Source organism: Manis javanica, chromosome 9 (genome assembly GCF_040802235.1).
Source record: "Manis javanica isolate MJ-LG chromosome 9, MJ_LKY, whole genome shotgun sequence".
Classification (NCBI taxonomy): domain Eukaryota; kingdom Metazoa; phylum Chordata; class Mammalia; order Pholidota; family Manidae; genus Manis; species Manis javanica.
In genome coordinates this window covers 121,217,736-121,234,430 of record NC_133164.1, presented here as the reverse complement: position 1 = coordinate 121,234,430, position 16,695 = coordinate 121,217,736, and the positions used below count along the sequence as shown (strand labels likewise).

Below are 16,695 nucleotides of genomic sequence, written 5' to 3'. Positions count from 1 at the left end.
CTGTGGATTTTGGGTAAATTGAGCACTTTTTATGCCAGGTGTTTAGGAAGAAAATAAGCCTATGCATTTGAATTTTGTGAACAAGGGTAGAAACTGCACCCTGTGCTGGGGGCCACCTGCCCCGTGGAAGGCGGCTGATGGCCCGTGGCTCCCGCTGGACTCGGCAGGCTCCGCTCCACTGCTGACTCTCCGCCTTTTTATGGGGCCGCCGCCGCCTCCTCCTCCGTCCACAGAGCAGGATCTGATGCTCACATCTCTCCCAGGGCAGGGGCTTATCTCAGCCTCAGGACTATTGGCACAAAATGTGATTGTCATAAAATAAGATTATTATCCCAACGCCTCTTTTCTTGTCTAAACATGCTGGCTGTTGTGAAGTCATTCATTGCACACAACACGGAGCTGGTATGACTCACTTCTCTTTCCAATGAGAAGAAAATGACTTACCATTGTTGGTAACAGTTGCTGTGTGCCAGGCACCGTTTGAGTGCCGTGGATCAGCTCATTTTTATCCTCCCACTCAGATTTTGAGGACAGGGCCAGAAATATGCCTGGTTTATAGACAAGAAAACAGCTACCAAGAGATTAAGGAGTTCATTCCAGGCCTCACAGTAACTCCAGGCTCCATGCTTCTAATGGCCACAAGGCTGCTTAGGTGGGAAATTTCCCAGCATGCAAGGTGACAACTTGCCTCTTTTTCCTATCACGCAAGGTAAAATAACCACAAGTGAAGTTTTAGGACGTTTCCGTAACTCTGGCTTGTTGATGGTTCCCAGAATGGTATACCGGACGAGTCTGCCGTCTCCAGGACACCCACCCCGGGCTTTGAAAATGTGCTTCCTTCTGTCCTCTGATCCTCGCCCCAGACAAAATCTTCAGCATGGACAATCCAGAGGAAGGGGCTAGTTAGGAAGGGCCACGGTCAGTGGGTCAGTGGTGCTCAGCAGGAGACTGGAAAGCCTTCTGACAGGTGCCCCGTGCTTGACACAAGGCTGGTCCAGTTCTACTCTGAAATATTTGGATGTTATGAACCTTTTCTTGGGACTCAATTGCGCCAAAATGGAGAAGAAATAGATGAAATCCAAAATTTAAAAATACCACAAGAACAAAGATCCTATGTTTAGAGGAATAAGGAAAACTTAAACTTGGAAAGTAAAAGCCAAACATGTCTTTCAGCCTCTAGTTCCACGACCATTTTATTCTCTGGCGGCGCTCGCATTTCCATGAGACAGTAAAGTCAGCCTTCGGGAGCCCCGTCAGATGTAGGCAAGCTAAACTGAGCTTTCTTCTGGACCCTTCTGAGCATAACAGAGCAGGTTAATGGTATAAACACACTTCCGAAGGTGTCTAAACACTGATGTGACCAATGCAAGTTTCTCAGTGCCCTGAAGTGTGTCAGGAGCATGATTCATCACTGTTGTGCCACTGGCTGATCATTCTTACATAGTCATCAGCTCGAGCCCCCTGAGACTTTACTGGGAGGCATAGACCAATTTTACTTACATGTCATTGACAGTGGTCACATTTGATGTGTACTTGCCATATATTATTTTCTACCTAAATTCTTCATATCAGCTCATTTCTTACCCCTTCTATTCAATATCTTCCAAACTGAACTCTTCATTGACAGCTTGTCCCTTGTTATCCGAATTCAAAACCTTGCTGACATTTTCAAATCTACTTCCACTTCAACCCTCGTGGTCACTCAGAAACCAAATCCTGTTGCCTTTACTCCCTGAGCGTGTCTTCACTTGGTGGCAGACCTCCCACCGCCTGCTGTCCCAGCCTTCTCCCTGGCCCATGGCTGCCACACCCACCGGCCTCCTGCCGGGACCTGCCTGCAGAAGAGCACGTGGCCGGCCAGCTGTGAAAGCACCAAAGGGGCACAAAGGCAGCGCTGGGAGCCCACCTCAAGGAGCTTTCAGTTTCTGGCCCTAGGGCGCAGTCGCCCGGGCCTCCTGGCCCCCTTCCTGCCCCTGCCTGCCCCTGCCCCCTCTAACATGTCCCCGCCCCCACCAGAGCCTGGAGTCAGGCTGCAGGCTCTGGTGGTCAAGGCCAAGGCCATCTCTCAGCCGGTGGTACTTCATGGGGGGCCCACTGCTGACCTTCTCTCCAGTCCATGTCCTCCTGACCGTCCGTTGGTGGAATGTCACCTGCATCTCCAGCCCCTGCCTGCAGGGAGCCACTTCCTGCCAGGCTGTCTCCCCACTGGGAGGGGCTAAGCTCTCACTGCCCCCAGGTCCCCTGGGCTGCAGCTGGTGCTCCCTGCAGGGCTGCTGGGCTGGCTCAGTGGAGGCGGGCAGGTGTCCTTTGTGTCTGCCTGACCTGCTATCTCACACTGCCTGCCCATCTGAGTAAACACCCCCCCAGGCCCTCTCCCTTGGACCCCAGGGTTTAGGCCTAAGTGCTGGGCCTGGAGTTCTCCCCAGCCGGCCTCCCTCCGGAGCCTCCTCCATCGTCCTCGAGCTCTGTAGCTGCTTAAAATACAGTGATTCCACAGGATGCAAAACGGGATCCCAAACTGTGCATGCTGTTCTTAGCTTTATATTCTCCGCTGATCCTAAGGCGAGATGAGCAGTGAAGGGAAAGACAGGACTTGTTCTGCTCCTCATGGCCTGCGCCCAACGCACAGGAGGCGGCCCTGGACACCGTCCGCACACCGTAGAACCCTGACACTATGCCCCCTCTGGTTTGTGTTCTCTGGTGTGCCCAGTGGTGGACGTGATCTCTTGGGAGAGCGTGGGGTGATTTTGGACTTCCTAAGTCTGATAAAGCCGTGAAGAGCATAGAGGTTGTGGCAGTTACGTCCTGTCCCCTTCTTTTGTGCCTGTGTGTAGCTGAGCCTCTCTCCCTGGGGAGCTGAGCTCCATCTCACTGGCACTGCCTTCCTGTGTAGATGGACGCGGATGCTGCGTCCAGTAGTGAATGAATTACTGTTGCCTCTCATGCGTCTGTTCTTGATCACACGGTTGAATCTCAATTTCGTAGCCTCAGTGTCCAGCAGACTCTTACAGCATAGAAAGGGGGCTGCAACATGTAAATATCTGGACTACATGGAGGCTATGTAAATAATGTCTCACCTTAAATATAACTGCATTTACTAGGGGATCTTGAAACTTAAATGAATGCTATAGCAAATAAATCCCAAAGAAATGCGTATCTTTGAAAGACTACCCTAAAGAAAGGGTTCTCCTAAAACAGTGCCTTCATAGGGTAAATGATTACCGATTTGCTAAACTTCATGAATCTGAAATTCATGGCAGTGGATGTCAGGGGCCCTCTGGTGGCCCCAAAGGGTCAAAGCATTAGTTCTAGGCTCAGCAAATCCTGACCTCAGGGTGGCTGCAGCATTCAGAGATGGGCAGAAGGCAGATGACTGTTTCACACAGCAACGGTGTAATCAACTCAAATGGTTACCTGGCCTTTTATAGAGTCTTTAATGCTGGTCTTCTGTTTACAAAACTAAGAGGAGACCCTACAGCCTTAGTCTGGGGAAGTGAACACTAGACCCATCCTGTGACTACGGTGTGCGGACGGTGTCCGGGGCCGCCTACTGCGCTTTGGGTGCAGGCCTTGAGGAGCAGAACGAGTCCTGTCTTTCCCTCCACTGCTCGTCTCGCCTTAGGATCAGCGGAGAATATAAAGCTAAGAACAGCATGCACAGTTTGGGATCCTGTTTTCCATCCTGCGGAATCACTGTATTTTAAGCAGCTGCAGATCTGCATCCAGGGAAGTTGTTTGTGCACCTGGATTCCACAAAGGGCCGGTCAGCTTTGTGCTGTTGTCCCTCAGGGCTCCGGGGCGAGGCCAGTGGGCCCTCCACCGCAGGAACACACCTGAGAGTCTGCCAGAACACTGCCCTCCAGGTAAGTGACAGCTTGATGAAATGTTATTAAAAATCAAAGTGAATGCAAAATAGCCATGATACACAAAACATTGCCATTTGAAGTAAAGACAGATCAGTAGAACTGAGTTTTCTTTTTGCCCCAGGTTTTCTGTGGCCCAACACGGTACTGTGGTCTCTTGGCCCAGAGTGAGTCTTGCTGGGAAAGCAGGATCTTAGAGGCCCTGAAGACCCAGCCTTGCAGCCGAAATGCCTGTTGCATAGAGGTTGTGGCAGTTACGTCCTGCCCCCTCCTTTTGTGCCTGTGTGTAGCTGAGCCTCTCTCCCTGGGGAGCTGAGCTCCGTCTCACTGGCACTGCCTTCCTGTGTAGATGGACGCGGATGCTGCGTCCAGTAGTGAATGAATTATTGTTGCCTCTCATGCAACAATAAAAGTGGGGACTCGTTCCCAGCTGGGCCAGGTGAGAGGGAAGGAGGAGGAGAGCTTGGCTCACCATTGCTGGCTTTGAAGATGGAGAAAGGGGCGTGGTGCCCCGAGAGCAAGAACGCATTGAACTTTGGTCCCTCACCCGCCAGGGACCCAAATGAGTAGGTAACACCCTCCTCCAGGGCCCACAGAGGGAGCACAGCCCTGCTGACCCCTTGATTTTAATCTGGTGGGACCCGTGTCAGGCTAAAGGCCTACAGAGCTGTAAGATAACAAATTTATGTTGTTTTAAGCCATTAAGGTCATGGTAGCCATAGAGAATGACACAGTTTCCAAATGGTGGGACCTGGTAATCTCGGAACCTGTCACATCTTCAAGCCTTGCATGGTTCTTATACTTTTTGATCGCGGCCCACAAAGTCAGGATAAAAGACTGTAGACCCCACATCTGTCCCCAGGACTCAGTGGAAAAAAGACTGGATGGGAAAATTGGCGAATCGTAGTTGCCTCCCTAAGATCCATGACCCAGTAGCCATGCTGTTCATGCTCTTTGGGTCCATAGAGACCCAAACCCACCCGGGTTGTGGGCACTGATGACACAGTGATTGGCTCAGGCAGCAGCCCCAACGTCTCCCTAAACCATTCAGGGCCGTGCTTGCTCCAGCCACAGTGATTCAGGAGATTGCATGACCTAAGCGGACGCAGTGGGAATGAAGCTATGGTTGAGGAAAGAGATGGAAACGAGGTGGCAGGCACCTCTGGTGCTGTGGGAAGCGTCTTTCAGTCTAGGAAGACCAGACCTGGCATCAAGCTGACACCTTGGGAGCCGAGTGGAGAGACTGGAAAAACACTGGGTCTCTGTTGAGGATGGACTCTCGGATCCACCCCAGCTGAAGCCTGACCCACTCCTGGGCTAACAAGGACTCTGATGGGAACGTCCGTGTGCACACACTGAACTATTCGGACAGAGGACTCCTATGTAGCTGGTGAGCAGAACAAAAGGGCCCATGGGTACTCAAGTGGACAGCCCCCTATGACAATCAAGAGAAAAATAATAAAAAGGGCAAACCAGTGGGTAAAGGACAAGAAGGAATACATGCGTGCTTGCATTTCATCAAACACCTCCATAAAGATGAAGAGAAGTTGGGTAGGGTCAGTAAGGGGGCCACGCGGTGAGCGAGGACTTCCTGGTCACTGCATCCTCCTGTGGCTTTTGCGCCCCAGGGACATTTGCTCTGCTCTGTTCCCACCCCATCCCCTCACCCGATTTGGGGGTCCTTGCTCTAGATCCTCATATGTCCTTTAAATGTCTGCCAAGGCAGCAGGAGATTCTAAGTCACTGAAAACTTCAAAGTTTTTAAAACACTACTCTCTGCTTTTCACATTTTTATTACATATAAATTTGGCATAGAACACCATGCCTGATGTGGGTATGTAATATTTAATGAACAGCTGTTGCTCTTTATTTTGCTATCCCCATGTGTTAGAATTTCTTTTTGTGAAAAGCTGAAGAAAATAGAGCCTTCAGTTTATCTTACATGCCTGTTAGAAGCTAAACTAACAGTAGTATTCATACCGATGTATGCATCTATGATGAGAGCCCGAGAGCCACCGCAGTTTGCCCTCTGCCATCGCTCCTGACCACCCCCTAGGCAGCCCACAAAGCACATTTATGATAATTAGAAGAGACTCTTTTTCAATTAAAAAGCTTAAATTGGGAGACTGTTTTTCCTAAACAATTTAAAAATGTAAAGTTTGGGGCAGAGCCAAGATGGTGACATGAGTAGGACAGTGGGAATCTCCTCCCAAAAACATATATATTTTTGAAAATACAACAAATACAGCTATCCCTAAAAGAGAGACCAAAAGACACAGGACAACAGCCAGGCTACATCCACACCTGCGAGAACCCAGCACCTGGTGAAGGAGGTAAGATACAAGCCCCAGCCCTGGGGGACCCGAGCGCCCCTCCCCCCAGTTCCCAGCGGGAGGAGAGGAGTCAGAGCGGGGACGGAGAGGGAGCCCAGGACTGCTAAACACCCAGCCCCAGCTATCCACACCAGAGCGCAGACACAGTGCGTGCGTGGGGTGCTGGACACTAGGGAAGCAGGACAGTAAGACCTGTGAGTGGGTCCCTGCAGCTGGCACCTCTGGGACAAAGAAAAGAGAGTGCTTTTTGAAAGTCTTAAAGGGACAGGGTCCCCACAACTGGACAGAAGCATCCCGGGTCACAGTCCAGCAGCTGGAAATTCCAGGGAACTCCAGGCACACTAACCTCCTGGGAAACAGCTCTGAGACCCCTCACGGAGGTAAACAGCCAAACAGCCCCCCATCCATTACCCCTCCGGGGCCCCGCCATAGCAGAGCAGTAGCCTGAGGCTGGCCACACCCACAGCAAGGGAGCTTCCTCCATACAGCCAGGCAAGATACAGAGACCCAGTCTACACGCAATTACCCAACACAAGCCACTAGGGGTCGCAGTTGTCCCAGTAAAGAAAGGCCAGGAGCAAGTGGAAAGACTCTTGACTCTCCCAGCTGACAGACGGACGAGTCAACAGCATACCACTGCACCTATCAAGATGAAAAGGTAAAAAAATTTGATCCAGACAAGACTAACCCAGACAGCTGCAACATCTTGTACATCTTCCCCTGAGAAGGAACCTGGGGAGATAGATTTAACCAGTCTCCCTGAAAAAGAATTCAAAACAAAAGTCATAACCATGCTGATGAACTTGCAGAGAAATATGCAAGAACTAAGAAGGGAGAATACAGAAATAAAACAAGCTTTGGAAGGACTTCAAAACAGAATGGACGAGATGCAAGAGACCATTAATAGACTAGAAAACAGAACAGGAATGCAGAGAAGCTGATGCAAAGAGAGATAAAAGGATCTCCAGGAATGAAAGAATTTTAAGAAAACTGTGACCAATCAAAATGGAACAATATGCACATTATAGGGGTATCAGAAGAAGAAGAGAGAGAAAAAGGGATAGAAAGTGTCTTTGAAGAAATAATTCCTGAAAACTTCCCCAAACTAGGGGAGGAAATGGCCTCTCAGACCACAGAACTACACAGAACTCCCATGACAAGGGATCCAAGGAGGGCAACACCAAGACACATAATAATTAAAATGGCAAAGATTAAAGACAAGGACAGAGTATTAATGGCAGCCAGAGAGAAAAGAAAGGTCACCTACACAGGAAAACCCATCAGGCTATCATCAGACTTCTCGACAGAAACCCTACAGGCCAGAAGAGAATGGCATGATATACTTAATGCAATGAAACAGAAGGGCCTCGAACCAAGATTACTGTATCCAGCACGATTATCATTTAAATATGAAGGAGGGATTAAACAATTCCCAGACAAGCAAAAGTTGAGGGAATTTGCCTCCCACAAACCACCTCTACAGGGCATCTTACAGGGACTGCTCTAGATGGGAGCACTCCTAGAAAGAGCACAGAACAAAACACCCAACATATGAAGAATGGAGGAGGAGGAATAAAAAGGGAGAGAAATAAAGAATCATCAGACCGCGTTTATAATAGCTCAATAAGCGAGTTAAGTTAGACAGTAAGATAGTAAAGAAGCTGACCTTGAACCTTTGGTAACCACAAACTTAAAGCCTGCAATGGCAATAAGTACATACCTTTCAATAATCACCCTAAATGCACATGGACTGAATGCACCAATCAAAAGACATAGAGTAATAGAATGGATAAAAAAGCAAGACCCATCCATATGCTGCTTACAAGAGACTCACCTCAAACCCAAAGACATGCACAGACTTAAAGTTAAGGGATGGAAAAAGATATTTCATGCAAACAACAGAGAGAAAAAAGCAGGTGTTGCAATACTACTATCAGACAAAATAGACTTCAAAATAAAGAAACTAACAAAAGATAAGGACATTACATAATGATAAAGGGCTCAGTCCAACAAGAGGATATAACCATTATAAATATATATGCACCCAATACAGGGGCACCAACATATGTGAAACAAATACTAACAGAACTAAAGGAGGAAATAGAATGCAATGCATTCATTCTGGGAGACTTCAACACACCACTCACTCCAAAGGACAGATCCACCAGACAGAAAATAAGTAAGGACCCAGAGGCACTGAACAACACACTAGAACAGATGGACCTAATAGACATCTACAGAACTCTACCTCCAAAAGCAACAGGGTACACATTCTTCTCAAGTGCACATGGAACATTCTCCAGAATAGACCACATACTAGGCCACAAAAAGAGCCTCAGTAAATTCCAAAAGATTGAAATCCTACCAACCAACCTTTCAGACCACAAAGGCATAAAACTATAAATAAATTGTACAAAGAAAGCAAAAAGGCTCACAAACACATGGAGGCTCAACAACATGCTCCTAAATAATCAATGGATCAATGATCAAATTAAAATGGAGATCCAGCAATATAAGGAAACAAATGACAACAACAACACAAAGCCCCAACTACTGTGGGACACAGCAAAAGCAGTCTTAAGAGGAAAGTATATAGCAATCCAGGCATATTTAAAGAAGACTGAAAGACGCTGGCTGTTGTCCTGTGTCTTCTGGTCTCTCTTTTAGGGATAGTTGTATTGGTTGTATTTTCAAAAATATATATGTTTTTGGGAGGAGATTCCCACTGTCCTACTCATGCCGCCATCTTGGCTCTGCCCCCCAACTTCACATTTTTAAATTGTTATTGTTTAGGAAAAACAGTCTCCCAATTTAAGCTTTTTAATTGAAAAAGGGTCTCTTCTAATGTCACAATTATCGAAATTGGAAAAAGAAGAACAAATGAGGCCTAAGGTCTGCAGAAGGAGGGACATAATAAGGATCAGAGAAGAAATAAATAAAATTGAGAAGAATAAAATAATAGCAAAAATCAATGAAACCAAGAGCTGGTTCTTTGAGAAAATAAACAAAATAGATAAGCCTCTAGCCAGACTTATTAAGATAAAAAGAGAATCAACACACATCAACAGAATCAGAAACGAGAAAGGAAACATCACAACGGACCCCAGAAATACAAAAAATAATTAGAGAGTACTATGAAAACCTGTATGCTAACAAGCTAGGAAACCTAGGAGAAATGGACAACTTCCTAGAAAAATACAGACTTCCAAGACTGACCCAGAAAGAAACAGAAAATATAAACAGACCAATTACCAGCAACGAAATCAAAGCGGTAATCAAAAAACTACCAAAGAACAAAATCCCCGGGCCAGATGGATTTACCTTGGAATTTATCAGACATACAGAGAAGACATAATACCCATTCTCCTTAAAGTTTTCCAGAAAAAAGAAGAGGAGGGAATACTCCCAAACTCATTCTATGAAGCCAACATCACCCTAATACCAAAACCAGGCAAAGACACCACCAAAAAAGAAAACTACAGACCAATAGAATGTAGATGCAAAAATACTCAACAAAATATTAGCAAACTGAATTAAAAAATACATCAAAAGGATCATACACCATGACCAAGTGGGATTTATCCCAGGGATGCAAGGATGGTACAACATTCGAAAGTCCATCAACATCATCCACCACATAAACAAAAAGAAAGACAAAAGCCACATGATCATCTCCACAGATGCTGAAAAAGCATTTGACAAAATTCAACATCCATTCATGATAAAAACTCTCAGCAAAATGGGTATAGAGGGCAAGTACTTCAACATAATCAAGGCCATATATGATAAACCCACAGGCAACATCATACTGAACAGCGAGAAGCTGAAAGCTTTTCCTCTGTGATCGGGAACAAGACAGGGATGCCCACTCTCCCCACTGTTATTTAACATAGTACTGGAGGTCCTAGCCACGGCAATCAGACAAAACAAAGAAATACAAGGAATCCAGATTGGTAAAGAAGAAGTTAAACTGTCACTATTTGCAGATGACGTGATATTGTACATAAAAAACCCTAAAGACTCCACTCCAAAACTACTAGAGCTAATATCAGAATTCAACAAAGTTGCAGGATACAAAATTAACACACAGAAATCTGTAGCTTTCCTATACACTAACAATAAACTAATAGAAAGAGAAATCAGGAAGACAATTCCATTCACAATAGCATCAAAAAGAATAAAATACCTAGGAATAAACCTAACCAAGGAAGTGAAAGACCTATACCCTGAAAACTATAAGACACTCTTAAGAGAAATTAAAGAGGTCACTAACAAATGGAAACTCATCCCATGCTCCTGGCTAGGAAGAATTAATATCATCAAAATGGCCATCCTGCCCAAAGCAATATACAGATTCGATGCAATCCCTATCAAATTACCAACAGCATTCTTCAATGAAGTGGAACAAATAGTTCAAAAATTCATATGGAAACACCAAAGATCCCGAATAGCTAATGCAATCCTGGGAAGGAAGAATAAAGTGGGGGGATCTCACTCCCCAACTTCAAGCTCTACTATAAAGCCACAGTAATCAAGACAATTTGGTACAGGCACAAGAACAGAGCCACAGACCAATGGAACAGAATAGAGACTCCAGACATTAACCCAAACATATATGGTCAACTAATATTTGATAAAGGGGCCATGGACATACAATGGGGAAATGACAGTCTCTTCAACAGATGGTGCTGACAAAACTGGACAGCTACATGTAAGAGAATGAAACTGGATCACTGTCTAACCCCATACACAAAAGTAAATTCGAAATGGATCAAAGACTTGAATGTAAGTCATGAAACCATAAAACTCTTAGAAAAAAACATAGGCAAAAATCTCTTAGACATAAACATGAGTGACCTCTTCTTGAACATATCTCCCTGGGCAAGGGAAACAAAAGCAAAAATGAACAAATGTGATTATATCAAGCTGAAAAGCTTCTGTACAGCAAAGGACACCATCAATAGAACAAAAAGGTATCCTACAGTATGGGAGAATATATTCATAAATGACAGATCCGATAAAGGGTTGACATCCAAAATATATGAAGAGGTCACACACCTCAACAAACAAAAAGCAAATAATCCAATTAAAAAATGGGCAGAGGAGCTGAATAGACAGTTCTCTAAAGAAGAAATTCAGATGGCCAACAGACACATGAAAAGATGCTCCACATCACTTGTTATCAGAGAAATGCAAATTAAAACCACAATGAGATATCATCTCACACCATTAAGGATGGCTACCATCCAAAAGACAAGCAACAACAAATGTTGGCGAGGGTGTGGAGAAAGGGGAACCCTCCTACACTGCTGGTGGGAATGTAAATTAGTTCAACCATTGCGGAAAGCAGTATGGAGGTTCCTCAAAATGCTCAAAATAGAAATACCATTTGACCCAGGAATTCCACTTCCAGGAATTTACCCTAAGAATGCAGCACTCCAGTTTGAAAAAGACAGATGCACCCCTATGTTTATCGCAGCACTATTTACAATAGCCAAGATATGGAAGCAACCTAAGTGTCCATCGGTAGATGAATGGATAAAGAAGATGTGGTACATATACACAATGGAATATTACTCACCTATAAGAAAAAAACAGATCCTACCATTTGCAACAACATGGATGGAGCTAGAAGGTATTATGCTCAGTGAAATAAGCCAGGTGGAGAAAGACAAGTACCAAATGATTTCACTCATATGTGGAGTATAAGAACAAAAGAAAACTGAAGGAACAAAACAGCAGCAGAAGCACAGAACCCAAGAATGGACTAATAGTTACCAAAGGGAAAGGGACTGGGGAGGACCGGTGGGAAGGGAGGGATAAGGGGGGGAAAAAAAAGAAAGGGGGCATTACGATTAGCATGTATAGTGTTGGGGGTGGGGGGCACGGGGAGGGTTGTGCAACACAGAGAAGACAAGTGATTTTACAGCATCTTACTATGTTGATGGACAGTGACTGTGAACAGGGATGTGGGGGGGGACTTGGTGAAGGGGGGAGCCTAGTAAACATAATGTCCTTCATGTAATTGTAGATTAGTGATACCAAAATAGAATTTTAAAAAATGTGACGTTGTTCTATGCAAATGATAGAAATCAAGTTGTAGAACCCAGTTATGTGTAACAAATGAGTCAAAATAATTAGGAACTCAGTCACCAGAGTATGCTATTAGCTTAATGTATCTTTATCTGTTTTCCCTTTTCTAATATTTTGTGAAATTTGTCGATTATAGTGACCAAGTAGATGATAGTAAGTTCAACCTTGTGCTTTGTTGTGATAACTATGTGACATGAGCTTTTTCTGACTTTTCATGTATTATCTTCAAATATTCAGTAGTACCATATTTTCATTTTCTTCTCTAATGGTGTTTGGTTTTCTGTTTTTCTGATCCTAAGTTTTATTTCCTGATTCTGAGAAGTATTTTTATCCCAGAAGTGGTCACATTATAACAATTTCACATGCTTCTAAATTTTAACAGCATTTAATTATATTGATGAAAATTCACAACAATAAATAATTGCCATAATTAGTGCATATGATATAATATATCTAACTTATTTATATGTAATCCTTGCCTTGTGGGCTGTCACAGCAAGTGGGTGTATTACTGCTTAAGAGCATGTCACAAGGAAAGTATTAGAAGTCTTAAGTTGGCAACTCAGCAATACCATTTGGGCAGAGTAGATACTTGTCAGTGTGATGTGAAACATTATAGCTACCCACCAATATCATACCAATGGGGTTATTTTTTTTTAAACTTTAAAGTATTTAGTAATCAGTTGATCAGCTAGAACAGCAGTCTAATTTCATTGATCAAATGTAGTTCTCTTTTTTAAATTGAAGTAGAATTCATTATCTACCTATATGTATATCTTGTCATAGTGCATTCATTTTCGTTAACATAAGACATTTTACTGCCATCTGCCAGAAAATGGTTATAAATATTAAAAATCACATTGTTAAGGGCTTTGATACATATAACCAGATATTCCTTCTAGAAGACTGTTCGTTGTGATTCTCACCTGTAGAGAATTGGTTAAATTTAGAATAAGTCTCGATTAGTTTAATCTAAAATTATGACCTTGAAATATTTCCTTCAGTTTCATCATAAAAGTGGCCCATAAGGGCCGTGGGAGTACCACTTCTGCCCACCCACTTCCACGCGTGCACCCACGGCCCAGATTACAGTCTCTGATATGTCCCCACACAAGCCAGGGCTCCTTCAAAGGTGATGCAGTCCATATGTGGGGTCTCAGTGACATCAGGACAAGGGCACTTTCTACTAATCTAGTTCTAACAAGGTGAGCATCAGAGAGAAAATAATACCGTAAATTCAAACAAAATAGGTTTTTGAAGGTCTGTGAATTTGTAATGATGCTCAGGAAAGAAAAGTTAGTATCAAATGCAGCAAAAAGTACTGGGGGTGTCAGTGGGCGTGTTTGATTTGTACTCGTCTTGGGTGCCCAGAGGCAGAGACCGGCTTGCTGCCTGCAGACCCGCTCTAAGTGGGCGGGATTCTAGTGACTGACCTGCCACCGTGGAAATAAAGTTGGGTATAAACCCTTTCACCCCAAGAATGTTCCACTGTCATTTCTTTGGTCTCATTGAATCCATAGTGAACTTTTCTGGGGCTGACAATTGGTGATAGTCAATTTCCTCTCACAGTATTTAGAAAGGCTGTCAGGGGAGAGACGCCCGCCTGCCAGAAGCACGAGAAAAGGCAGCATGAGAAGATGAGCAGCGGGGTGTTGTTGAGGAGGGAAAAATGTTGGTGACTGAAATGGCATCATTACGAGGTGCTGTGGAAATGGTAAAGGGTGCCATGGTAGCCCGAGAGGAAGCAGCCCGAGAAGGAGCAGCCCGAGAGCGCAGGCCGCCAGGTGCCGTGGGGCAGGTGGGGGGTGCAGTGGAGCCATCACCCCCAGAAGTGGAGGAGCAGAGGTTTGACGAACAGGTGGGGGTGGAGGCCCTGTGGGTGCCGCAGGCATCAGCCCCTCCTCGGGTGAAACCCCGCCTGGTTGAAAGCTGGTGGAGAGCCGGAGGGACTCGGCCACTGCGGGCTCCTCCAGGAGGGGTGCGCCTCCTCCCCAGGGCGTGGAGCCCCCTGTGCTCTGCTCCTGTCCTCAGGCTCAAGCAAGGAAAGCACAAAAGGAAATACGGTCTGCTTCTCGGAGGAGGAATTTAAAGGGCCCCGTGAAGGTCACAAGGACCCAGGTGTGGGCTGATCTGATCAAGGCAGGAGCCAACACAGCAGGTGGATGGAAAAACCAAACAGAATTTCACTGGAGCTGCGGCAGCAACTGAGACCAGAGCGGCAGTTCCAGCTGCTGAGGACGACGCAGAGGCAGAGACAAAGCAACAAGACGGGCCTGTGCGTCTGCAGGACTTTCTGCTGGAGAGGCTGGAGAAGGTGGGTACTGGGAGGCCCACCCGTGGTCCTTTTGGTCAACTCATGTGAGCAGAACTGGTTTGAATACAGCCGGGATGACCACTTGGTGGCAATGGATCCCCTCAGGCTTGAGGGTTATTATAATTTGTCGTAATTTGTTATTTGTATATTGTGCTATGTTATTACGGAATTTGGTTGTGATGTCCCAGCTTCCTCACACAGGGACCAGGGCAGAGGACTGAGGGCTCACAGATTGGGAGGCGAGAATCCTGGAGGGGTGGGGTGTGGATAAAGGGAAGGCTCCTGTGGCTGGGATTCCCACCTGGCCCTGGCTGGCTAGCTCACTGCACACGTGTGGGAAATATGTTGTTTGACTATATAAAGAGCTCTGCCCAGTGCTCTGGATGACACGATGGCATGGCCACAGGGCTGCTGCAGGGCTGCAGGAGAGCAGAGGCTGGAGTGGGGGCAGCGCCCAGGACAGAGACTGAGACGGCTGCGGGGGTGGAGAAGCCCAGAGGCAGAGACCGGCTTGCTGCACGCAGACTGGCTCTGAGTGAACAGGATTCTAGCGATTGACCTGCCACTGTGGGAATAAAGTTGGGTATAAACCCTTTCACCCCAAGAATGTTCCACTGTCATTTCTTTGGTCTCATTGAATCCATGGTGAACTTGTCCGGGGCTGAAACCCATTGGCAAGACATCTTGAAAAGGAGGGGACATTGTATGTGCATGTGTGCGGGTATTCCCTTTAGGTCCATATCTGTGTGGCACCGATGAATTCCTGTTGCACAGCATAGCCCTGGGGAATGGATGTGAGGCTTAGTATGTGAGGCTGGAGCCTCTTGACAGCATATTTTGATCAAGATTACAATATTATTAGGTCAATGGACCTGAAGGAAGTCACAGGGAGAAGGCTTTGGTGTGGGGGCCGCTGGTTATTCCTAGAAGAGGGAAGGTGAGCGGAGGAGGTGGCGGTGACTTGGATGGACCACCGACCCACCAACGGGGGATGCACGTGTGGTCTCTTCACTGAAGTCGGCCGTCCTGCAGAGGCGAGGGGATTGATGATGCGGTGGAGCAGTCCTGCCTGGCGGCCCCGGGAATGGTACTGCTGGTGTGAGGCCAGGCGTTTCTGCTGAGGCATAGCACACCTTTAGAGGGCAGAGGGGAGATTTGATAAAGTAAGAGGAGTAACGGGGAGAATCTGATGGCCTGAAACCTCAGTGCCAGCTCAGGCCCTTCATCAGGGGCACAGGGACGTCCTCCCCCCGCGGGGACAGCCTCCCTCTGCCGGGTGGTGCTCAATTCCCGCTTTCTCCTTTTTTCAGTCTTTTTATGACTCTGAACCATCTGTTCCCAAAAGCTAAAGAGCATTTGTATACAGATGAGAAATGTCCTCAAGTGAGGAAGAACAGAAAGTTGTAAATATTTTATACTTTCCAGGATCGTTTTCTTTCTGAATATTGAGAGTTGGTGCCAACATTGGCTAATGGGTTATCTGAAGAACACTTCGGTCAGTCAAACCTTTGTCTTGGCAAGTGATAGGAAGGAGCCTGAACACGTTCCGAGCTGGGCTTCAGAGGTGCCACGGTGTCATTCCGGTCATTCTGGGGCCACATGCCTGTCAACAGGACTTTCACTGTCCCTCTGATCGTGTTCCTTAGGAACAATCTCCACCTTACTGAGCGGTTGCAAGGAAGTGCAGTGAAAGACCTCTTTCGTTCTTACACCATCAGAGAATAAGCTGCTGACAGATGGCACATTGCTTCCAGGTCCTTGACTGTACATTTCCTAGAGATGAGGATATTCTTCTGCTTTTATGGGCTGAATTGTGTCCCCTTAAAATTCATAGTTAAAGTCCTAACCCCCAGAACCTCCAAATGGGACCTTATTGGGAGAGAAGGTCCTTAAAGAGGTGATGAAGTTTAAGTGAGTTCATGTGAGTGGGGCCTAACCTGGTCTGTCTGCTGTCCCTATCAGAAGAGGGGATCCGGATGGACACACGGCGGGAAGCGCAGGTGAGGACAGGCGGAAGGCGGCCATCACAGCCCAGGAGGGGGCCTCAGAAGGCGCCGATCCTGCTGACGCCTCGAAGGAGGCTGCTAGGCTC

General features: G+C 46.2%; 1 long non-coding RNA gene across 1 annotated transcript; it reads left to right on the top strand.

The window, feature by feature from the left end:
* The first annotated feature begins 3,788 nt into the window (after positions 1-3,788).
* LOC140843558 (uncharacterized) lies at positions 3,789-15,458 on the top strand. Its single transcript, XR_012121411.1, has 3 exons — positions 3,789-3,863; positions 13,859-14,603; positions 15,010-15,458. It is a non-coding gene; the product is annotated as an uncharacterized lncRNA (long non-coding RNA).
* Positions 15,459-16,695: the final 1,237 nt, after the last annotated feature.